Genomic DNA, 6,000 nt, shown 5'->3' on the forward strand with positions numbered 1-6,000 from the left:
GCCTTGTGCCACCGGTAGACTCGATGTCCCGACAAACAATTATCTCCAAAGGCCGTCTTTATTGATGACAATTTTCCACTGCAAACATGCAGAGTATAACACAAAATTTACGGCAATCCTTTGTAGTAACGATCGCTTCATTACACCTTGCACAGGAGATGAAAACGACTTTTACGGAAAAGCCTTGCCTTAGTCTGCAGATGGTGGCGGACGACTGTCCGACCGAGCGTGCGTAGCTAACTTCCCCTCCAGCAATCCGCCGCGACGCGTAGCCGCTTCACAGTACAGTCAATGACATTACTTTTCGGACAAACCCTGCATAATGAGTCAGGGTTATAGAGAGAAATTGATAGCTGTCAACATTGCAGGTCAGTCCTGAAAAGGTGACAAGATGGGTCTGAAATTTTTTTAACCGGCATTGGAATTGGAAATATTGAACGTAAATACTGCTCAATTGAATTCTCGTTTACTTGTCTTTCCTACATACATTTTTTACAATATGGCGTCTCTCAGACTTCTTATATGTCACATACAGGCGCAGTTGGGGTATTTAACGATGAAGATGAAGTTCAATTGATTTCGGAGGCAGTACCGCGCGCAGCGACACTATATTGAGGTAAATACGGGAAAGTTGGCTCAAAAAGTTTTCAAATGCATATTTTAACGTTCGATATTTCCAACCACATTGCCAGTTAACAAAATTTAAAAAAAGAGGCACACCTTCGTTGTTGACGGCCACCAATCTTGCAATAATACATTGCCTCCTGAAATCAAAATATATAATGCATCAGTCAATAATGTCAATTAGTCATCTAAATGTTGTTCCATATAAGGTACATAGTTTCAGCCTAGCTGTACAATCCAGCTTAAGAGACCGCGCTAGTGTATCTCTAATAGCTTTAAAAATTAAAATCTGTAAAACCTTAAAGAAGTCACCCTGTATTCTTACACAGGCATTCTATACTCCTTTTCACTGCTCACGGCTTGAATGTACAACATTTATCATAAAAATTTTGAATACTGAAAAATTATAAGGTACTGTTATGTAAATATTTAAGGTTATGGTTTATTCTTCCAAACAGTACCAGAATTTTTCTTTTAAAGTGTTTCCATCGCTAACATCGAGGAATTAAGACCGCCATATAAAACCAATAGGGGAAAGCTTTTCACGATCGCAAAAAACTTAAAAGCAAAAATATTCATGCCTGCCGACGGGAGATCTGCGGATATATTTATTGCGAGTGAAATATTGAATATATGAATAAAATGCGTTCATAAAAACTTTTCTTTTCATAAATACTTTTGTGTATAATTGCTGAGTGTGTGAGCGCGCGTGCGTGCTAGACTATGCTGCGCACGCGCATTAGGTGGCTGTATAAAATCCGCCAATCAGTGGACTGCTTTCACAGCCCAGTGTCCATATTGCTGCGCTCAAAAAGGCAAATGCGAAAAGGTATACGTAGTGACACAAAAGTGGAGACAGCAGAGCAGCAGCCAGTCTCGCCTGTCACCGATGCATTTTCTTTCACGGCGCTGCCGTGGTGAACAATGCGTCAGTTAAGGGGAAGATTGCTAGGCCAATTGGTACAAGATGATATCAAGGGAACGGGGAGAAAAACAGGAGAGCAAGAAGCTACAGACGAAGCGCCGAACTTACAGTTGAGTGCATTTTATGCTATATCGCAATAACACACAAGGCATACAACAGAAGTTGAACGTCAATTCAATATCGTCATACTTATGGGCCATATCTAAGAAGCCTTTCTCTTTCTTCGATAGGCTAAAATGAGGCACTGTCAAGCACTTAGCGCCTCTTTTATGAATAACAAAATCTTGGTAGAGTTCTCGTTTTCTTTAGACATGCGTAAGTGCGAAGCAATTTGCATTTTTGAAACCAAGGAATGAATTTGCACGCGGTCGAATGCTAGGCTATAGTAATACCTCTGCCAACTCTGAGATGTTTTGCGTGCTTTCTTAATGTGTCCTTTAAGCAACAGTCAGTCTGGCCGGCATACACAAGTCAAGGATGAAACAGTGTGAAAATCCGTTCCTCTTTTTCAAAAATGCAAAGATCTCCGCACATGCGCAGGTCCAATGAAAACGAGAACTGTACGAAGCTTTTGTTATCCATAGAAGAGGAGACAAGTGCTTGAGTGTGGCTTCGCTCCACCTCTCTAAGATAGAAAAAGGCTTCTTAGATATGTGCCAGTAAGTATGACGATATTAGATTGATGTCCTGCTTGCCTTGTATGCCTTCTGTATTAATTGCGATATCGCATGAAATACACACAGTTTTATGTTCGTTGCTCTGCCTGTCGCTCTTTGAACTCCTGCCCGTTATTTTGCGCTGTTTCATTGCTGTACGGTCCAGCTAAAACTTTCTGGAGAAGTTGGTCCATATTGATCACAAGTAGATGTATTCCGCAAATGAGACAATAAGAGAAATTTCGCCCGTTGCGTTTTGTGACTGCGCTTTCCGCAGCTCATATACATGCATTCGATGTAGCAGAAAACATGTTTCCTCCATAAATAAGAAAAAAACGATTAGTAATCCTTGAGTGCTTTCGGCCCTCACGATAAACTCTATGCACATTTTTTTCCGGCAATTTTAAAATAATTTCTTAAACTTCGCTCGAAGCGTCTTTTCAGGAGTGGGAATGTTTGCCCACTCAATAAAATAGAACTGAAAAGCATTCTGCACCCTAGACTGCCCCAGAATAGTTCTGCACGAAACGGCACACGGCCATGGCTACAGCACTGAGCAATCGTAAATACGAAAGTAATGCCCACGGAGTAATCGATAGCGTTTTCTTCTCGATAGCTTCCGAGCGCTAGATATTTTGATTCAGGCTGACAGGTGCTACTTTTGCACCAAATTTAAGTATTGATTGCTGCCTCGCGCGCAGTTATGTGAGTGGTGTAAAAGTAAAAGCGCATTTGCGCCAACGACACCTCCTGCGTGCAATAGACGCTCTAAACAGCGCAGCAGGACCTACGTCAAACACAACCGCGATTAAGAGCGGCGCGTACTCTAGAACGTAGCATGGTACACGAAATAATCTAAAGGCGGCCGGCTTTTTCACATTTCCAACTCACACGCAGGGCGGCAGCAGCAGCGAGATCTGCATGCTCCTCTCCAAGATGGGGCCTTGCGGGAGGCAGGTTTCGCGCCTGAGATTCCAAATGGAGGACTGGTCTGCACCCTGGTTGTTCCGGTGGTGGCCTCAAGTTGCGGTTCGAAAGCAAGTTCTTTTCTCCAGGTCGACGTGTGGATGGGTCAACCGTCGAGGGAATTGTGTGCGGCAGTCTTCCCGACTGTACTTTCTCAACTGGAAAGATAGATGGCAGGAAGCTTGCTTTTCTTCACGAGGCTGCTCTAATATCTACCGAAAACGCTGCACATTCCTCCACGAGACCTGTGTCATCCATTGCAGCAAATTTTCAGAATCTAAGTACAGATCTCCATACGCGTGGTACTCCGGAGAATTGTGGTTGGCTCCGAGGTCATTGCCATCCACCAGACAGTTCACGCCACATTAATTATAACTGAACGTGGAAGGAATTCTACGTTGAAAAGAAGTTGAGCTTTCGCGAACATGGTTTGAGTTTATGGAGGAGATCTTTCTGCACTCTCTAAAAACTATTCTGAAGTTAGTGACAGGAAACATTGTAATCCATTGCAGTTTGTGCACTAACAGTTATTTAAGTTTTAAATCATGAACCTCGAAATGAAAAATGTAAATATGACGAGATTTTATATAGCTTGTTTCGAAATAGCGGCTCTTAGCCGCCCACACTGTATGATGCGCGCACAGAATATCAATAATTTCATGCATTTTGTCCAGTGAAATCAAACAAATTAAGAACACTGGATTACCATAAAAAAGAATGAACTTAGGCCATTCAGGCTCTATCAAGGATTTCGTCAAGGGTTTCAATCAGGCGGATCTTATCGTGACCGCACATAAAACAGAAAGTTCTCATCAGGTTTCTCTTTATTAAAGCTACGAGAGTGCATGTTAGAGTGCTCTTCACGACGCCATTCTGTATGTGGGTGGGGGCCCATACTTACCCCGGGGGTAGCTGGATCGTCGGCGCCCGTGCACTCTATGGCCTCCCACTTTGGACGAACCTGGGGCAGCCGCATAGTGAGGGCTGTCCCGGATTTTCCTCTCCGTTGCGGCTACGATGACAGCCTGGTGTTGCTCGGCGACGAACGGCCAGACCACAGCCTTGGCGCTGCCTCTGTGGTAGCGTGGCACAATGCATGGCTGTGTATTCAGTGCAGGAATGCGCTCCAACCAGGCCCCGTCTTCTGGGGGAAGGAGCGTGCGCCGAACGCCTTGGACATTCTTGGAGCGGTTCCTACCTACATTCCTGAAAAAAAAAAGAGCGGGGTAGGGGGGGGGGGGGGGGCATGTAGGCGCCGTGAGAAAGCACAGGGGCAAGTTGGCCTTAGAGCAGTGCACACAGACAAGGCAGAGCGTGGACCCCTACCTGGAAAGGCGTTGGATGAACAGGGCACGGCGGGAGGAGGTCTCCTCGAACACCCTGCAGGGCATCAGGAAAAGCTGCGAATCGTAGGTCGGTCCCTGCCGCTTCCCGAAGTTGCAACAGCGTTTTTGGTGGTTCGATTGATGCTGCGTGCTGGTGGCCGCGGAAGACAGAGCTGCACTTCGCTGCGCTTTTGAAGAGCCACCCGCGTGGATCATACCCCGCAGGGCGAGCTAAACTCTACTGCTCGCAAGCGGTAGTTTGGCTGTTGGGCGGCGAGAACACCTGGCTGCCGGCGGTTGACGCAACAAAAGGTCCTCGGGGGCACGCAGAAGCGAGAGCTCGCGGTGGTGGAGCCGCGATGGCCGTGAGCACTGGCGCCCTCTTCGTTTTCGTCGCACGTGTTCGTGCGCCATTAATATCAACGCAAGGTGGCCGACGAACCAAGGTGCTCATACAAGCGCACTGAGAAAGGTGTAATGAAAAAGTGCGAAAAATATAAAAAAAAGATTTGAACTCACACTCTGCAAAGAAGGGTGATTAGCAGAATTTCACGATTTTTATTCCTCGCTCCTGAAAAGTGCTGCGGCCTCCAGGTAAATGTAGATGAAAAGACCACTGGCAGCGCCTTCCCAAAAAGCCGCTTCCGGCACACACTGTGGCCCGCATGCCTTGGGAGGAGTCATCTTAACAAACACTTAAAGTTGGAGTTTTATTTTATGTCATCCTATACAGCCCTGACACTGGCGATGTCTACGCTGGACAAGGTCCTCCATGACAATTATTTATAACTGAGCGAAATGACGGCAACACAGGACTAAAAACAACAAAAGATGAAGGCGACACGGCTGAGGGGGCCTAAGGTGTCAAGTTGCACCAACAAAATTGAAATGCTCAGCCGCAGAAAAATAATGAGGTTCGTAATCATTCTTCAACTCACCGTAATTTTTCGCTAGAATCGAAATGAAGTGCGACCTCTCCTTACCCTAAAAATTGGTTGGGAAAATGAAGACCAAAGGCAAAAATTAAAAATCACAAGGCGTATAATGAGTAGAAATTTCATCTTTGTCGCCTCGATGTATGGAGCAAGTATACTGTAGAATCACAAATTAGCAAAGAAGAGTTGATCATACATCTTATGGATAAGCGAGGAAACAGTAGGATAAAAGCTGACGGTAAGTTTCGCAAATTGAAGAATGTGCGAATCTAGTTTAACCTCACTCAAGTGGCAGTTGCAAGATGAAGCATACTACAGGCATGACGCAATGGAATCAGTTACAGGCGATCATGATCAGAGCTTTCAAATGTCTCTACAACTGACAGAAAAATAGAACGTGGACTCAAATTTAACATTGCTTTGGCAATGTTAAAAGCTTCTACTACCTCCCAATCAGTCGTCTCATTACAGCTGTGGATAAATCTTCCAAGTTTTAGAATTCCTGACGGCGCCCACGATTTTTAGAGTGGTGCGCTAAGAAAAGAATCTAATGAGTTGTGTTTTATGGC

Source organism: Amblyomma americanum, chromosome 1, assembly GCF_052857255.1.
Source record: "Amblyomma americanum isolate KBUSLIRL-KWMA chromosome 1, ASM5285725v1, whole genome shotgun sequence".
In the NCBI taxonomy this organism is placed as follows: domain Eukaryota; kingdom Metazoa; phylum Arthropoda; class Arachnida; order Ixodida; family Ixodidae; genus Amblyomma; species Amblyomma americanum.